Source organism: Sceloporus occidentalis, unplaced genomic scaffold (genome assembly GCF_023333645.1).
Source record: "Sceloporus occidentalis isolate IW3139 unplaced genomic scaffold, rSceOcc1.0.p SCAF_28, whole genome shotgun sequence".
NCBI classification, from domain to species: Eukaryota; Metazoa; Chordata; class Lepidosauria; order Squamata; family Phrynosomatidae; genus Sceloporus; species Sceloporus occidentalis.
The window spans coordinates 2,790,270-2,810,867 of NW_028317008.1; the positions used below are offsets into that span (position 1 = coordinate 2,790,270).

Here is a 20,598-nt window from a genome sequence, read left to right on the forward strand (position 1 = left end):
TTATGCAATAATCTTTTTTCACAGTTAAGTAGCAAACAGGGTTTTAATATAAAATGCAGAGCAAAGAGTCTAAGCTACAATAAACAGAAATAATAAGCACACACAATATCGAGTGACAACTAACCTGTAAGTGCAGAAACATAAAACATTAAATAAAATAAAAGTGTCTGGCTGAAAATGTGATAAAATTGGACAAGTGCCTGTTTGTACTGAAGCGGTAATAAAATCTAAGAATCACAATTGAAAACCTAATCTCCAAATAGCCACTATATGGCAAAATAATGCATAATGTATAGTTATACTATTGGGGACCCAAAGAAAAGCTGTCACAATGAGTGACCTTCAGATATATAAAATACACAGCGCTCAGTGTGTGCTCATGCATAAATCATCTAATGGTGCCTTTGTATACATTACATTGCCTAGCACACGAGAAACACTACACTGTTCTTCTAAAATGTTGTTATTGTTAATAATACATCACGAAGGAATCCATGCTTACATAGGAGTACAGGTAACCCTAACCCCCATTACGCAATGCAACTCCTACACATAATGTAATGCAGACTCATGAAGGCTTCAGATCATTCGTACCATGGGTTTGTGAAACATATAGTTAATCTATCAGCATGGCGCGATAATGTCATTGGAGGAATTTCAAGCATGTAAGAGCTTAGACCCATGCAGTGATTTTATATAACATTCCCTGATTCCAGATTCGCATGTATTGTTAGCTTTTCTGCTTTTCCATAACAAATAATATAGAATTCAATGCCGTTTACTAATCTTTCAGTCTATCTGAATTTTATATTTTTTTTTACCTCCATTTTTTTACCTTGTCTTATATCCGGACAACTTAAGCATCTCCCATAATAATGCCGAGCATGCTGTTTTATAGGTTTGAAGCCGATACCTTGCTTCGTCAGGAGGGGAAGGACATGAGCTTAAACCGAAAAAGCCTCCTACTAGTATTGGGTCTTTTAGAAAGATGGAAGCAAGTATCTTTGTTTCTGGAGAGCAAGATGCCGCAGTAAACAGGTCCATGGTGTGGCTTGTGCACATCTTGGCTCATGCCACGCTACAACCTCTAGATTGTAAGCTTCTTGGCGCAGGGCTCTCATTACCTTTTGTTTCTCTAAGTCCCAGTTGTTATTTTATGCACTACTTGTTATGTCTTATCTACCCATTGTGCAGTGCTGCGGAATATGACAGTGCTATACAGGGGCGGGCTGGGCTGGGGGGCAATTGCCCCCCAGGCCGTCCTGAATCCGGGCCGGCAGGCTGGCCGGGCGGCCGGCAGATGACCATTCATGGCAGCCGCAAAGTTAAAAACTAAGCGGCTGCCACCGGGACTGCCCGCCGTGCCAACTGTCAAATCCCGGCGCACAACACTGAAGCCACGCCCACCGTCTTCCGCACACCGGAAGGACAGGACACAGAAGAGGAAGAAGAAGAGGAAGAATGAAGAGGAGGAGGAAAAGTGACAGTGCCAGAGGAAAGGTAGGAAAATTTAAAGTGTGTGAGAGTGATGGGTGGTATGCTGTAGTTTATGATGAATGTTTCTGAATGAGGGTTTTAGTTTGCATGGAAGTGTGGGGAGATAGCATATATCATATATATAGTGGGGAGTGTGATTGCTGTTATCAATTTTTTATTTTTTTTCGTCCAGTAATTCAATAACAGTATTAATAGATATATATGGTTGCAAACAGCAATCACACGCCTATCATGCTAAGTCAGCCAGTACATGCTAGAACCTGGGCATGATAGGATTTTGATTGCTGTTAATTATATATATATATTTATATATATATATATTAATATTGTTATTGATTTTTTTTGTCTAATTTTGGTGTGTTACCTTTAATAAAGTATTTTAAACGTTTTTTTTTTTCGGTTTTGGCCAAATGAATGCTGAATTTTAATTTCGGTGCATCCCTACTATATACTAAGCCAGTCACTGAAGTGGTAGGCCTACACCACATCAATGTTTGGCTTAGTATATAGTGATAGGGGTTGTACTGCAGTATTGTCAGTGTCTGGCTCAATGTATAGGCACACATTGACAGTGGTACAGCGTAATCCCTAAGTATATAATGATAACAGTTATGCTGTACCACCGTCAATGTGTGCCTCAGTATATAATGATAACAATTTTGCTGTACCCCAGTCAATGTTTGCCTAACCATAGAAACTATGCAGTTTTAAAGTGTGTGTGTGTGTATGTGTGGGGGGGGGCACATACAGGATCTGCCACAGGTGCCAAATACCCCCGGTACGCCCCTGCATCATGCAGCAGTCAGACCCAATGGCCATTCCTCAGCTCTTCGTCCCACGTCTTAAAAGGGGTGGGATAAAGAGCTGAGGCCGGCCGCTTTAATTTCATTAGGCGCCGGTGGAGTGACTGCTATCAATGTCGCTCGCAGCCGCTTTGGTGGCGCAATGGGCCACTTGACTAGACTTGCCCCCCAGGCCTTAGGCTGCCAGCCCTCCCCTGGTGCTATAAATCATAATAATACAGCCAGCTCATCCACCACCATCCAAACATGTTTAAAGGGACACTTCACCCTTGCTGCATATAAATCTTATAGTTACAGTTATGGTAGTGTGTATGTGCTCCACCTAAAATACATGCATATTGAAAACAAGCCACATATTGCCTCACTTCTTTATCTAATACAGGATCAGAATTAAAGCATGAAATATATTAAGAGCAGCAGTACTTTTACCTTTGGCACTGCCCCACGCCTAACCCAGACAGCACCCCAGCTGCTGCCCTCCATGGCCACCATCTTCAATACAGGGCATAGGACTATGACGTCTCAGAGCCTCCATACTATAAACGGGCAAGAAGGTAGATCAGAGATCTGCCCTGTAACTGGCCCATTGAGCAAATTGGGTGGTCTGATCATGCAAGAAGATGATCTCCTGGTTTTGCAGCAGGGGACTGCCACCCTAGGCCAGAATAACTGTATGCCTGTCCCATGCATGTTTGAATTCCCTCACTGTATTTTAAATGTATTTTATATGTCTTAGAACTCAGTCTAGATATTTGTTTAACCTGAGTATATGGCTATATTCTTACAACCTTTGCTACACTTAGAACCGCTAACCGGTTTGACTATAGGCTCTTGGCTAGTCCTTACAGGCACCCTTTTTCAAATGCACTTGTACAAATTTGAATATGGAACATATTGATCCCTGTTAGATAGATACATAGAGAAACCAGTGACATCCACAGGTACTTCACGCTGTTTAATTGTCAAAGAAAATCAGAACAAAACTGAGCAACCAATTAGATGATTTGAAAGGAAGCTCTTGGGCAATCTCAGAATGTTAATTAAATGCTGATTTCAGTGTGAGTAATGGCTGAACATTTATTAAGTGGGCAAAAAAAACATTTTACATCATCACAAAAATTAATAAAATCTATGTTATTTAATTCTTTTAACAATTTTGTAGTTTTAAAGATATTTTTCATGAAGCAAATTAACCTAACCTAACCCAATTCTTTTTCTTTTTAGCAGTTCGCACCTAAGCAAAATTGCAAAGAGTATGTGAAAAAATGTATATTTTTTTGCCACTAAAAGGAGTTTGCTGTGAAAATGGCTGCCTGAAAGTGGTATAATGACCCTTATGAAATAGCCCAGGTTGTCTGCATTTTAGAAACATACACTTTTGTGGGGCGGTTTTGGAATCTTTGAGTGCAATTAAGGCTGCAATCCCAGCATAGCAAATCTCAAAAAATATAGCTTGTACGCAGTGATGTGAACCTTCTAATATTTGCCTCTAAATGGCATTTCGCTCATTTTTCTTTTATATGTATGAATGTGGTTTCAAAAGAAAGCACTACTTGTCCCCCCCAAAAAAAATTACAATATATAATTTGCGAGGGTAACTTTAAATGTGAAAGAGAGAAATTATAACCTATTATAACCTACATATTGTAGTATAAGGAAAAGTCTTAAAAAAATCTGCCGTTGTCTTTAAAGAGTTAAATAGCCACAGCATGGCATAAAATATAAAAGTAATGATCCCCAAAGAAGCATCTGTCTTCTCAATAGCATTAGTTACATCCCAACAGAATTACCGGTATATAAAAAAAGAGAATGTATACCGAGTAAAGTAGGAAACAAAACAGCGTGATACATTATACAAGAATTCGAGGATCTGAAGTGTCAAATGCTCACTCACAGTTTAGCTGTGAGTGAGAATTTGACACGTTAAATAGTTTAATTATTTTACTCTGTATTACACTATGCCTTTTTCTTTGTGTGCTCTTTCTCCCCTGCGTTCAAGCACAATGTCTCTGTCGGAAAAAAAAAGGTTTAACAAAATAATTATTTCCAGTAAAAAAAAAAAAACAATAGTCCTTACTTCTTTATCTCTCAGGAGCCATTGAAATCAGCAGTGGGAGAATGATGCACAAACACAGTGGTTAAAGGAACCTTGTGTTATAAGAATGACTCTTCCTCATTTTAAAAAGCTTAGAACTGAATGCATTACGTGCAATGGATTGTGAGATTGTGTATGTTGTACTGTAACGAATTGGATGTTGGCGTGTATGTTGCCCTCTGTTCTATGGCGCAGGGGTGGTTTACATCTCCAATGGATGAGAATGTCTTAGTGAAAAGCTTTTCTGTCGATGAAGAATATAAGTGTTAATCTTTTACCGTTTATCAGTTATAAAGAAGTGGTCAGTGTGGGAGTCTCCAGCTGGTGTTTGTGAAGTTTCACATTAAGATTATAATAATTAAGGTTTAGCCACTCTTGGAACTACAATTGTTGTTAGCATACAACTTTTATCATGGGAATATTACGGTATTACGCCAATAGGAACATCTGACGTTGGACCTGAAAAACATTTTACTGAAAAACATTTTTTTGCTCAAAAACAAGTATCTAGCATTAGAGACATAAACATATTCCACATTTCCAGATGTCTAATTATGTATTTTAGGGTCCTGAGCAAAACACACTTGGAAGGTCTATGCCATAAACGGCTGGAACCTGTTAACCTGGCTCTTCAGGTAAGGTAATGTCATCACCTACCCTTCCCCTCATCATACCACCCAACACAGATGTCCTGAAATGTCGAGGGGTATTTGCACTTGAAACTTGTAGTTCGTACAGCAATTTGTAATTCAATAACAATATAAAAGATAGGTGAGTTATGAGAGTCACTGCCCTGTTCAGCTAGTTGTTCCCAAATTTTATTTCCTATCACTGCTGTCCATAATATTGCTCTAATGTATTTTTTTTGCAGTTAATGGCATTAGTGCATGTTAATTTCCTTTTAAGTGTTTCGATAATTGATGTTATAATACTGTGATAATTTGCACTTAAACATTTTTAATTGGATAGCTACGTAAATCCATGTCAGGATACTTGCTGATAGCATCCTGAGGAAGACCTTATGTGGCCTTGAAAAAATGCTACTTCTGCATTTGCTCTTCAGTACTCCAGCTTTGATTGTTCTACATATTTTACAGAGGAACTTATTAAGTACACACGTGAATAACAGTTTACTCGGGATAATACCGTATTTGCTCGATTATAAGACGAGGTTTTTTCCAGAGCAAATGCTCTGAAAAATACCCCTCGTCTTATAATCAGGGTTGTCTTATAATCAGACCTCAAATAGGTCTGATTATGAGACTAAGATCCAGATCCCCCGCAGTGTTGCAGGGGACCTGGATCCTCCTGTGTTATGCCCCCCCAACTTACCGGTGCTTCTTAGTCCCCGGTGCTTAGTCCGGACTGCGTGTAGAGCTCTACGCGATACAATCGCGTAGAGCTCTACACGATACAATCGCGTAGAGCTCTACACGCTTCCCGGACTAAGCACTGGGGACTCAGAAGCACTGGTAAGTTGGAGGGGGGGGGGCATAACACAGGAGGATCCAGGGGACCTGGATCCTCCTGTGTTATGCGCCCCCCCCAACTCAGAAGCACCGGTAAGTTTGGAGGAGGGAGGGGGAGTGTTAAATGGGGGGTGTAAGGCATTTCAGGAGGCAGAGTGCCCTGTGAAATGCCTTTTAACCCCTTTAATGCCACTCTGCGTCCTGAAATGCCTTATACCTCCCTATATGCCACTCTGCCCCATAATAGGGTAGAAAAAGGAGAGATAGTAAGAAAATGGAAACAAAGAAATAGGGGAGAGATAATGGTGAGAGTGAAAAATAAGGGGGAAGATAATGAAAATCTAGTAGGAGACATAGTGGCAGCAGCATCACATGAGTTGTGTCTGGGAAATCCTCAAACACCTTGCACCCATCCTGTTTATTCTGAATATATTTTCTATAAATGTAGATTAAACAGGATGGGTACAAGGTGAATACATATATATGTATATATTTAGATTAAACAAGATGGATGCAAGGATGTTTGGTGTCTTGTCAGGTTGAACCCATGTGCTACTGGGTATGAGAAAATAGACTGTCTCTGCCCAGCTGTGTGATGTATGTGTGTATTCATGTATGTATATGTATGTGTGCGAGTATATAGGAGTATATGTGGGTGTGTGCATATAAGTGAGTGTAAGTAAATGCTTGTACTACACACCAGGGGTGGACACCCAGACGCCATGTTGGCACTTTGAGGTCTGTAACTTGGTTTCATGCAGAAAGTTGGGCGCTCAAGGACCTTAAACCTTAAAAAGTGGCAAAACATAGCCTTATATGGACAGGTCCAAAACATTGGTCTATTCACTAATGAAAGGATGGTCAGTCTCCCTGGCACCACTATGAATTATAAATGGCAAACCCATACTTAAATCTGTGAGGAGATTTTCACAAAAACCTCTCACATTACTAATGTATTCTGCAGCACCTTGAGATCAGGGAGTTGAAATCTTCAACTTTCATGTGAAATTTCAGGAAGAAATGTTTCTTTCCAACTGTTCATTAAATATGATGTTAAATATTTCACTATATGATGTTGAAATGTCAGGAGAAATAACCATACATACATGCAATACGAATAAATGCCTTCTGACTTTTGGAGGTACCAGAGGAGCTCCAGGCCACACAATGGCACCAATATTCCTCCAAACCAAAGATCTTCTCTACTTGCTGTCGTGAGATGTCTATCCTCACTTCCATAACAGGTAGACCTGAGAGGAGAGAGACAGCACAAGAGAATTACATGTTGCATTATCATTAGAAAACTGAAATTTACAAGTAACCTCACAAAATGTAGACATGTAGAAAGAATTGCTAACATTTATGATTTATATATACAACTTTTTATGTGTGTAGGAGGATGGGATAATTTTGTAATATGTGCAGGCAATCTTTCTTCTAGTTGGGATACATGTGTAGCAACACTCCTTCTTCTTCTCCTCTGGTTTGTTTTAGGTACCTAAATGTTCACATAGATTTTGCTGCTAACTTATTAGCTACATCCAGTCTTAGAGTTCCTAGTCAACCAATACAGGCTACAAATGTTTAAACTCGATGGATACGTTGATCTTGTTTCTTATGAACTAGGCATGTAAGTTTATGCATAATGTACCAAAGCGTATGTATCAACGGGCTTCATCTATCAGTAAGTTCCTGTTCCTAGCCAAAGCACTGATTAGATTGTAGATCTTGTGCTAATGTGGAACACACGTATTTCTATTAAGGATAATGTACTTCGATTCACTGTGTCATCTAACAATCAAAAGACATCATGCATTTTTAAAAATTCTGTACTTCCTATCAGTTTCTCACAAATGTATTTCTAAAATGTGTAATAAATGTACTCCTCTGCATTTTCAGAAAAACATGAGTCGCCATATGGCCATATTTACTTATCAAGCTTGTTAAAAACTGCTAAAACAGTCTCTTATTTGTCATATTGCCTTAATTACTGTATATATTATACTAATTATTATAAGCTTGCATAAGAAAACAGGTGAAACAGTCAAGCATGCCTACCTTTACACTAATTAAAATAGTACGCCTGGCACCAGATAATAAGATATAAAAAAAACAAAACATCATGTTGATCCTATTGTGGGCATTCATTGAGATGAGAAGTTGAACCGGGGGATCTGCATCCTTCAAATTAATAGACAATAATTCCAATATTTTTTTCCATGAACACAAATAGGGCTCACAATTCCCTTAAACTTATGATTGCACCGTTGTGTTTAGCAGCAGGTCTCTGGATGATATCATCAATTTAGTTATCAAGAGAAGACCCAGTGCACAAGCCATGCTTGTTTAGAGTACAGGTCTTTTTATAAATTACTTTCTCTTTCCAATATATTTCCTCCGGCTGTAACCTCAGGAACCATGCATTCTACTAAGAAACTGGAAAAAATGGAAGAAGATTCTTTTTATTGTATCTAACAAAAAAGGCTACATGTAACCTCAAAGATAATGGAAGATAAATATTGAATCTTTATTTAATCAATAATATATATTTACTGTGTTTACTTTATGAGTGCTTTAGTATTTTCAGAATAAAAACCTATAGCAAGTTCAGACTGCCCAATAAAATGGCTTCCCCTTGGCACAGAAATATAGCCTGTCAATATATGGCTTGATTAAAATGTGTATGTCTGTTTAGCGTATGGGTATCAATACGGATTGTGGGTTATTTCCTTTTACTACAAAAATATTGCTTTATGTAGTCTCCTAACATTGAGCGGATAATCCACTGTCTCAAACATTTGGGGATAAATGGGTTTCTAAAAGCCTCCAGCAGTGACACAGTTAATGATTCGGTTCTCCCCGCACTTTGTGAAGTCGATTGCAAGCAGTGATGGCGTTGATGAAGTAATGGTCCTGAGAATTTTTCTCTGATGTAGCCATTAAAATGATGTCTTGCTAACAGTTTGAATTGGTGGGTTAATGAACCAATTACTGTTGATCAGTTGCACAGAGAGAGTTAATTAAAACGGACAGATAGTTTTTGTGTGTATCACATACAAAAAGGGGATACATTTAACAATAATTGTTTGTAACACGATAATTTTAAATAGGGACATACTGTGAGTAGAATAAAAATGTCTGGAATAAATAATATAATTTTATAACTGTTGGAGAAATAAATGTAGGTCTCTAGTGAGTAAAGAGTTAATGAAGCAATGCTCCACAGATTAGAGCAGACAGGCAAAGACGTGAAATCTCCAGGGTTAAAAACTGTATATTCAAATTGCAATTTAGGATGTAGGTAATGGGGCAGCACTTCAGATATCTACAACTAGCAGAGAAGAGGTTAATGATGCAAAGGAAGGAAAGCCATATTGAGCTATAACTAGCTGTGGGTGGTTAGTGAAGTAAAGATGTGCAGGTTTTTCACCTAAAAACAATGCATGTGCTGCTGATAAACTGTAACAGGTGGACCTAGGCTTAGGGCTTTTCCATAATCAGGACCTGCAAATGATGGAGATGTTTGCTGGAGGTGGAATCCCATAAGGTAATTGCTCAGAGTGGTGCCAAGGTGGGAATGTCCTTTTTTCCACTGCTGACAGAGGAGGATGGGAAAAGTAGTTAGACAAAAGTTTACTATAGTCATTTTTGCATGTGATGCACCAAGCAATGTCATGTATCGGTGGGTCTTGGGCTGTTGAAACGTACTGCTTCTCAACACCTACTGAAGAGCCTACTCAGCTGGAGCCGCACTCTTCAGATGAGCTCCCAAAGTTGCCTATCCTTGGATGTTCCCCATAGAGTCTATGTCAGAAAAGCCATCTCATAGAACCACAACTGCTATGTAGGCTGTCGGGGAGTACACCCGGTACTGGTAAAGGGCCCAGCCTCCTTGCTCACTCACTTTAGAGAACAGGGATGGTGGGCTCCGCTACTTAGCTGTAGGATCATAAGGCGGGAAGGTGGAACATAGAGGGCGTGATTAAATAAACATGGGGCTGGCTAAAGAAAGGTGCATAGGGGCCCAGGCTTTATGTCTGTACTGGGTCCCAAGATTTCTGATGGTTTTTACTATAATCCACTTCTAGAATGGGGCATTATCACTGTTGTCCTAAACTGACCCAGCTTATGCCAGACGTGTGAAATTCTCACCAGCTCAGTGCCCACTTTCGAGGACTGCACAGATATACACAGACAATTGGGAATTAGACTTTACAAACTCTAGAATTGTAATGAACCAGACAAAACTGTTAACGGGACATTTCTTTTCCTGTAACATAATTTGATAATGGACTTGAAGAGCTGGAACATTCATCTGTATCATCACTGCAACTTTTAAAACCTAAAGAATCGAGTTCCTTTCACTCCGCAGTCTTCCGTAGTTTATGATGGCTCAGGGATTTCGTACTCCTTTCTGTGGCCATAAATTGGAGGCAATTTCATCTAGATCACTTTTGTCTATTTAGAACATTACATTTTTAGGAGATACCATCCTACCATCAAAAAACCTAAGTCAATCAAAAAATAACCCATAGAACACACATGAATAGGAAATTTGTTGCATTAAGAGATTGGAATCGCACTAAATACATTTTCCTGATATCTGAGGAATGAGTGTGCCATGACCCAACAGGTCAACATACCTTGGGTTCTAAGAATTAAATCATAAGGGGCCCTAAACAACTGTTCCCAGGTGTGAACAATGTATGAGAGCACACAATAATAATGATGATGGTACAAAAGGCTATGTTAAACCATCTGTTTCATAGACGCATGACTCTACTTTGAACACACATGCGCATGTGCAGTACACTGCCAATGATGCCAAGCACCAGTAATGTAAATGAACAGTGTTCAGTGAAAGAATGGCATCAGTGAAGTATTCTTTGGAGCAATGGTCCCTGAAAAATGGGTTAGAACTAGGAGGATAGAGTCTAGAAAGTTAAATACAATCACAAGTCATCAGCATCTCTTTGATGATGACAGCACTGCATAATCATCCCATCTATTGCTGTACTGCCGGAGGCTTTATGTAGAGGAAGGTATGGAGAAAGAAAGATATTTAGGATATCTACAGAAGCGAAAATTCCTTATGTATAAAGGTGCAAATTTAATGACTTTATACAAACAGAGCCATTTAAGAAATCACACGCGATGAAATTCACTACATAAATAAAAAGTAACATCATGCAGAAAATCTGTGCGCTGAGACTTTTTATTGCAGTTCAAGCTTATCTTTGTGATAATAGGACTACACATAAGAACTAAATACAGCATATAAAATAAAAGAGAGATGTATGTCCTAAGATCATTGTTGACACACAGGTTAGCGGGGGTGTGTGGGCACCTGTTGGCCCATCTTGGTTAATACCAGGCTCCACAGGACTCGTTTTCTATTTCAATTATTTTTATATATTTATGCTAGGGGCAGAAGTTTTAATACCTTGAATGCTTATATAGAAGTGTAATGGTATAACATAAATGACTTCCTAATGACGGGGAAAAACTCCTTTTCACAGGGCAGCCTACCGTGGCGGATATCAGATAACAGAGTAAATGTAATGATGCTAAATAAGTCTGGCTCAGTTTTAATTTGTCCTTCGTGTGAAAAACCTTCATCAGGTATGCCCAATAGCTTAATGACATGTTGGCACCTCATGGCACCTTCTGCCATTTAAAAATGCATCAGTCGCAAATAACCGGTGTCAAAATAGGAGTTGATACTTTTTTCTTTAAATTAAAACAAATTGTTTTTATGATTCGTGTTACTGTTGTTGTTAAGTTTATCTATATACAAATGTATTAAAAGCTTGGGAGTATATATCTGTTTAGCCACCACAGATATAACCGTGTCCTCTGCTTCTGCTTTCAAAATAAAATGCGTTCATGGCAAGGAGAAGGAAATATTGCAGTCTGTCATCTATTATATATTCCGAAATAAATAAATAAAAGCAATTATTATGTTTTGTGTGTCTCTGGTGCCATACACAATATGACACTGATCACGGCTAATAAATGAGATTGTCATGTCCACAAAAATGAGTTTGTTAGGAATTGAGAAAACAAGTGCACTAGGGACATTGCAATGAAAACTACCGGAGTCCTTATAAATAAATGCGCTTACCCAATAAGTGTAACCAGTCCTTTAAGGTCAGATGTTTTTTTTATAACCCTATTGTAGTTTTTGCTTCATGGCGTTGAGAGAGTTCAGTTCAGGGATACAGGCAATCATTAAATGTCATGGTCTTGGATAACAGGGAGTTAATGGTCACAAGATGTAAGTTTAAAGAAGCTTCAACAAATGAAATTTGCCATAAAATGGTCATTCCATAATAATAGCATATAAGGCTTTAACATTTTAACCCTGTAAATGCTGAGGCCACCCACTGCCAATGTCAGTTTGCACTGGAATCATTCCAAGTCAGCCAAGACTAAATCAAACAATAAGTGTAATATATTATATAATATTTTAATAATTGATTTTTTGGGGGTCAGCAATACATCAGTAGACTTGTATCAATAGGCATTGCAGTCAACGACTGGAGATGAAATGTTGTTCTTTAACAGCAAAACAAGGCATGCAAGGGGTTAAAATAATAAGCTATCTTAAATCACACCAATAAAAACTACAATAGACATTTGCCATGTGTACTGACACATTAACCTCCTCTCTAGTTCATTTATTATGCACTAATAAGGTGCAGTCTGGAGGGAGGATAATATTTACACATTTAGCTTAATTTATATTTATTATTAATAATATATCCCCAATTGCATACATTAATAGTACTGAACGTGCGGTTTTTAGACAGGAGCTAGGCATGAGGCACACAATGCCTGCTGTGATTCTCTACTCCTGCTGGTATCATGTTTCTTGTAACTAACTTAACACACAAATGACTAATGTGCATATAAACAGATATCATTTTGTGTTCATATGCAGAGCTAGAAGATAAGCATGATGTTACGATGTTACACTGTCTTAAAAATCGGCAATCTAAATTTTTACATCTGGCATGTTGTCCCTTCAATATCTGTATTAAAGACAGCACCTTGGAAGTTAATAAAGGAGTACAAATATTTCCCCTTTACTTGTCAAATATTATGTTCTAATATTCCAAACATTGATTAAGTGACCCTAGCACTTTAAGGCCAGCGGCCGCCAAATGACTTACATGTGGCCACATTCCAGCATGCTGGAGCATGCTGCTGCACATATCCACCCGCCAGCCACGCAATGACGAGGCAGTATCGGTAACCATGGAGCCCTATCGGTCGCTGGCCCACTAGGCATTTGCCTGGTCTGCCAGGTGGTCAATCTGAGCCTGACCAAACAAGTCCTAATAGTTGTTTTATGGAAATGTCTTGTCAGGCAGTAAAAATATCCTGATTTATGTAACCTGTATTTAAGCAAAAAAATTACCAGCTGGGTAGTTTCATTAAATCATAGTACAATATAAAGGACTGTGTGACAGAGAATCTGCCTCTTCACCCTGAGACCCTGTGAAAGGGAGATCCTGAGACCAAGGGTATGTTTACTACTTTCCACTTTTTATTTTATTTGGCTCAGTTGTTATGTATACTAATCTGTTCAACACATTCCTTTTACTTTTTATCACTATTTAACTGATACGATTAGATTTCCTATGCTACTAGATTTAAGGGGCTTTGTACTACCTGTTAGTCATCGTGGTGTCTGTATCTTTAGGGTGTTCCAGACATATTTTCATGTAGATGTTTAGTTTTGTAATGGTTATAAGGGATTAATGATGATTACACTGCAGGTGTAGAACTGAAAAGGATTTATAAATCTTTGGTATGTTGTCTGCTGAAAGATAACGTAAAGGCTTATAATAAAAGACATTCCTGAATACATCGTTCTTCACCAAAAACCTATGATGCCTGGGGAATATATCTTCGGTTACTGGATTTGTTTTCAATTCAATCCGCCATCAAAGAATTAGTGAAATAGAGCAAAGGACCTCATTCTTTTTAAAGCACAGATACATATACAATTAAAAAAAAACACTTGTTACATGGAACCAGTACTTCAATCGAGATCCGTTTTAAAGAACCTAGAATGTTTATAGACATGGAATGTACATCTTGTAAAAAATCAGTACTATGCCCCTAAAACCTGACCAAGCCGTTGATCTGGCGATCTCAGAGGAATAAGTTGCTCTTGAAATACTGGGTAGACCTGTGTTGTATGCAATCTCTTCTGAAGGATTTGTGTAGACACTGCCAATATTAATTGTGTAAAGAAACAAAATTAGATCTTATATCACATGAGGCCACATTCCAAAACTAGATAAAAAGATTTAAAAAGTAAACTAAAATGAGAGTAAAATAATTAAAAAAAAAACGTGAAAACTCCTCCCAAAAATGTCTCTGATTCTGCAGGAGGAGACAAAAACTGGAAAGGATGGCAACATCGAGACAGAGGCAGGCGAAGGAGACTGCCAGACAGGAGGAGACTGGGACTGAAATACTGAAGAAGAGAGACATTGCCCCACTGAAAGAGACAGAGACTAGAAGACAGAAGGAGACACAGACTCAATGACAGAAGATAAACAGTGCTAGACAGATGAAGTTTGACACTGACAGACAGAAGAAGACAGATACTGGCAGACAGAAAGAGTAGACACAGACTCAGTAAGTTAGTGTGATTGTCTGAAAGACAGAAGAGGAGACAGAAAGCATTGAATAAATAAAAGAGACTACTAGATATAAAAAATCAAGATTGATGAAGAAGACAGAAGCTGCCAACCAAGAAAATGAAACATAGACTGCTAGGCAGAAAAGAGACTGCCTGCTAGAAGGAAGAATGTAAACTAAGAGATAGACACTAAAACTCAAGAAGAAGCCTAGGACAGTAAATGGAGACAAAAAATTCTAGAAGGAGGCTGGAATGTTAGAATGTTAGGCATATGACAGTGACTGTCAAGGAGCAGGAAAAGGCAATGATATCAGAAGATTAAAGCCCACCCTCGCACTTTAAGGCCATTGTCTTTAAAAATGGTGCGCAGTAAGTAGCTGTGTGAATCCAGCTGGTGGCCGCACATTAAAGGACAGAATGTGCCACACAAGAAGTGAAGGTATGTTGGAGACGCCATGGGGTACCAGCCAACAGGGCATTTGCCCAATAGCCAGTCCAGGCTGGAGGCTAGCTCTATTATACAGCACGCAGAGGCTGTCTGTATTTTGCCTTATGAGATTTGATTTTTTCCACACTGTAACTAAGAAACACCTTCTTTAGGCCCCTATCTAGGAGGCTACATATAAAAAAATCGCTTGCTGTGCCAAAATTGAAAAGTGGTCTTACCACTATAGGAGCCAATGAAAATTGTTCAATCAGCAGGTCAGGTCCACTGGTTGCTATGGCAATAAGAACACTTTTGAAATCTTTTGATTAAATCACTGTTTATACATAACGCCCATACTCTCCAGCTAAAGGAAACTCATCTCACATTGTATTAAACCGAGGCTGTTGTAACACGAAGAAAGGAATGGGAGGGAGTAACTGGTCCGTGCCCAGTACCATCCAATTTCTGCAAATTTTGTTCCAAACTCATTATAGATGAACAATTCAGCTACTGTGGATACGAAATGTACTTAATTGGGGTCTAATTAATTAAGTGAAGAGAATAATAAAAACCTGTTACTTGCTGCATGTACCCTTCCCCCGTCCTCCCTCCCTCCCTCCCGTTTTTCACTCTGCCAGTTTGTATTGTGAAATATGATAAAAAATGAAATGCAGAGCCCGGTGGCAGGTCTCCCAGTGACTGTCACTTGTCAAATTCTGAACCATGCACCTCTGTCTTGCCGTCCCTATTGTAAGAGTAACTAAGGGGGGGAGGGGGCAGCTTAGGGGAATACGGAGACAATGGGAGACGGAAAGACATATTGTATTAGAGAGGGAAAAATTGATTATTTTAAGAAACAGAATAAAACTATTCCTCACAAAAATATTGTCTCTTAAGTGGATTGTCAGAGAAGAGAGAAATAGAAGGGCCTTTGGCTAATCAAATCTGTTTTATTCTGCTCTGCAGCAGGTGACATTAACCAGGCAGAGAAGGCCTCTGACCTGCATTTGTTTTATATGGAATAAAGTATTCTGTGGATGTAAACATAAGAAAGGAAGACTATAACCCCTTCCCAACCACAAGATGGCTGGCTACTTCGCCCTGTATAAAAGGAGTTGGGACCCTATTGACATATGGAGATCGGGCCTCTCTTCTTTGTTATCCTGAACCTCTGTCATTTAAAAAAAAAAATGGAGCTGTTACCTTCACATTACAACAAACAATAGCTTGCACCTTTCTCATTTTTGGAGGAATTTAGTTTTAAGAAAAAAAAATGTGGATTTCCAACACGGTTATTTTGCTCATGCTATTCTATGAGCACCGTTACTCGGGTTAATTAATGGTATAATGCACAATGATTAAATTGTTAAATCATTAAAAGGAAAAAGAGATCGATGCCCTGTTAAGGGACTGTACTATGAAGAGTATTAAATATATTTTCTTGTGTTGCCCTAGGCTGCGGAACACTATAATAGGCGGACATGCGTCTTTTTATTTTTGTATTCCATTGATGAATTGATATATATATCATATTACCGTATTGGCTCGGATATAGGCCGCACTTTTTTCCCCCACTTTATGTCTTTAAAGTGGGGGTGCGGCCTATATTCGGGGTCTAGCGCCCGACGCCCGGGACATGCAGTCCCGGGCGCCGGGCAGGCAGTGGGGTTAGGATACAGATCCCCCGCAGCGGTGCAGGGGACCTGCATCCTACTCCCCGATACGCTCAGACAGCCTCCACTGCCAGCACTTCCCACGGGGGGGGTTCCGGCACGGGAGGTTGTCTAAGCGCATCGGAGGGTGTCTTGCGGCGGGGGACATCTACGCAATACGCGTATACAACTTCCGGTGCCGGCACATCCGGCACCGGAAGTTGTATACGCGTATTGCGTAGATGTCCCCCGCCGGCCTCGCAAGACACCCGGGAGTCAGCTCTGGTAAGTCGGGGGGCAGAGGAGGACAGTGGCAGCATATCTCGGGGAGGGAGGAGGACAGTGGCAGCATATCTCGGGGGGGGGGGACAGTGGCAGCATATCTCGGGGACGGACAGTGGCAGCATATCTCGGGGGGGGGACGGACAGTGGTAGCATATCTCGGGGAGGGAGGACAGTGACAGCATATCTCGGGGGGGGGCAGAGTGGCAGCATGTTTTTTCTTTAAAAAAGCACCAAACTTTTAGGGTGCTGCCTATATACGGGGGCGGCCTATATCCGAGCCAATACGGTAATTACACTGTGTTAACTCCCAGCCCACTAGTTACTCTCGACCAAACAATGACAATATTAGGCTTTTATTCTTCTTTGAGTTTATAACAAGAAAAGGCCACAGTGTGACCATCAGTGTTGACAACCTTGGGTTAGTTACCATGGAAAAATTACATGTTGGAAACTGTCTGACCTACATTGGTAGGTCTTTCGAAAACATGCTGGTGTTGGGACAGTCATGCCAAGGGCTGTATAATAGAATTAATGAATGCTTGCTGTATGACAAAGGGGGGAGGGTTGGAAAAAGGATGTACATTTAAAGCCATCAAGGTTTTGATCAGGCTTTTTTGGCCACAACCTGGCCTAATTTCTCCCTAGGTTACTGAAAATAATTGAAAGGTTAAATAGGTAGCCAAGTTCATACCCGTGCTATGGTCAGCACTCGGTTTGATCACATGGTCAGTCTGATGTACCCACTCTCCATTGCACTTAAAGTAGATCTGCGTGGCCGGCGTGGCTTTACAGCTCAAGGTCACTGGCTTGTTCTTTACAATGAAGACATCTTCTGGTTCCAGGAGGAAGTGTGGAAGCAGCTCTCCTCCTTGCCCCCCAAGACCCACACCTGGCATTGGCACCGGGAAAGGATTTACTGGGCCTGAGCTCTGTTGGCAACCTGAAATCACAAAGACATAGTGGATTTAGTGAAAACTGCTCAGTTCTAGGAAGCCGTGTGACCGGCTGCCTTTTCAGAGCATGTCTTATCTTTTTCCATCAGCCTCAAGCTTTCTACATTCTATATTCATCTTATTATTGATTTTTATATGTTTTAAGCAATGACAAACATTGTATTAAAAGACGCAATAAAGAATTGAACATTAAATTAAACTGTATCCGTGCAATGTCTTCACAGACCAATGGTTTCAAAATGTTCTTATTTATTAACCCTTCCTTTGCCTCTGAAGTTGCATTACTAGTCTGTTTCCTTGAACAAAGCTAATTGTGCTTAATGATTTATCTGTGCAACACCAGACATCAAAGAAAGGTTGTCACAAGGACAAGTGTAGCTGAGCCATGATTTAGCAGGAAACATCACTCATGCTGTAATCTTTTTTGAAAACAAAATATTAGGATATTTCTTAGCTAGTTGGTCCTGGCAAACTAAATTATTTGCCGCATTCATGTAGTGCTGCCAGTACCCTTTGAAACAACGAAATGTGACAGACCCTCACAACATTTTTTATTACAAAAAATGTAGTATTTTCTTATTTTCTTAAATTATTAGTTTTCAAATAATTTAATGGTTTTAGACAGCTGCATATTTACTCTATGAATGCACATCAGATCTGTTATCTTAGCCCAGTCTACTAGACAAACACTTTGATTCCTCATCATACTACCTTGTGGTAAACAGTAGAATGGCTCATTGTTAATCACCCGTGGGCAATCTCTGAGTTATGAAAGTCTATACGATTAGGCAGGGCCGGTTCTACAATGGAGCAGAGTGGGGCAATTGCCCCAGGCGGCACTTTTGACTTTAGGATGCCGCAGCCACCAGGAAGCTATTATTAGCTTGTCTGCGGTCTGCGGACCTAATGGACGCTGCGCAGAGCGGCTTCTCCTCCATGATTGGAGGTCGGCTCTCGCGTGGCAGCAAGAGTTTCCCGGAGAGCGAGGTGACGTCAGGCGTCACGTCAGCGCTCACGCACGGGGGGGGGGTTGGCTTGCGGCATTTCACACTTCGCCCCAGGCAGCACAATGTCTTGGGCCGGCCCTGCAATTAAGGACTTGATGAGCATTGCCATAAGGAATCAGCTCAGTGTGGTTTTTGCACAGCAAAATATTTACAACATAAAGGAAGTATATTAGAATATTACTGGGAATAACCTGAAATTATACTTGTAAGCCGGGCTCTGCTCTTATGAGCTTACATTCTTTAGATGACTTAGCATGATAGAGACAGATGGTAAGTGAACTGCTTGGGAAAGGAGGTTCTGATTGTAGAGAAGATCAAAGGTAGCAGTAGATAACCCGGAAATGTCAAATCTGGTTAAAAAAAAAGTTGGTGGAACACTTTCAACGCTCACTATTTATTTCCTATTTTATGGTATTAATCGACTGACCTGAAGAATAGGACTGCCTGATTAAAAGAACAAGGATCTAATGTTCCTGTGGCCCTCTACCTCAATGAGTTAGCTTCAATCTGATTTTTGAAACCTAATTAAAAGGATGATCTGATGACCCAAATAACCCAAAACAATAATCCCATACACACCACATTAAATTAGACCTGGACCGCTGTTGTTCAATATACTGATTGCCTTGAGTATGTACGGTAAGCTGCATGCATAGGAGTGCATCCATATTAAGAGTTCAAAGCACAGCTACTTTGCCTGCTGTTGATGTCCATGGTCTCTAACACGTTCATTCACAAGACAATTAATCAGGAGCCACCACACAGGGACATATTTTCAGATCTAGCGCTCTGCTACTATACTTACATTCATATAGACCACTTGTATACAAAAAAGTCATTTGTTTTTTGCATGTGTGTATATATATATATATACATATATTTATATATATGGGCAAAACATGCAGCTGAGGGTCATAAATGTCACTTCCAATGATCTTAGTCACTGTCCTCTAGGACAATAAGGCTCAGACATAATGATTTGTAAATTGCAAATTTTGAGTTTATTTACATGTGAAAACCCACCAAAACAGAATCAGAAAAATACAGCCTAGCTGGCATTGAAGCCCTCTCTGGCTATGCTTTGCTGGTCAATGCGGACCAGCCTAAACACTAAATGGATTAACGTCAGGAAGGACCCTGGGGCAACACAAGGGCCCCTCTAAAGAATAGTTACAAATATACATAATATGTATGCATATTTATATATATATATATATATATATATATATATACCGTATATACATACAAATATCTATATACATCTATATACATACACACACCATGGATTAGCAAACCATTGGCTGCTCAGTGTAGCTCAATTACTACATTGCTACTTTTTTATTCACCCATAGACTGTCACAGCAGGAATCATATTTAAGAGGACAGGAAGGGGCCACAGACAAAGTGAGGGGCATCATACAAAGCAAGTTTTCCCCCTTAAATCTGCATAACATCTAAATTAATATCCGCACATAATCAAGCAGCCATCAGACAAAACAGTATAAAAATAAATCTTTACATATGTAAGCCGCTTCTGCATATATATGCATAAACATACTTAGATTTTATTGTTTATTGTTTTAGATAGCACCATCAAATTCCCCAGCACTGTACAATGGAGAAACAAGACACACCTTGTTAATCAGCCTCTGGACCCATCTAAGCCAGGCTCTGGAAAACCTCTTCCATGCAAAACACACATGTCCAGTCACTTAATGCAATGCCATTTTTGTCTCAGGAATCTTCTATTC

General features: G+C 39.6%; 1 pseudogene; it reads right to left on the minus strand.

Moving 5' to 3' along the window:
- Positions 1 to 20,598, minus strand: part of LOC149299435 (netrin receptor UNC5A-like) — a 49,730-nt pseudogene that overhangs the window by 28,878 nt on the left and 254 nt on the right.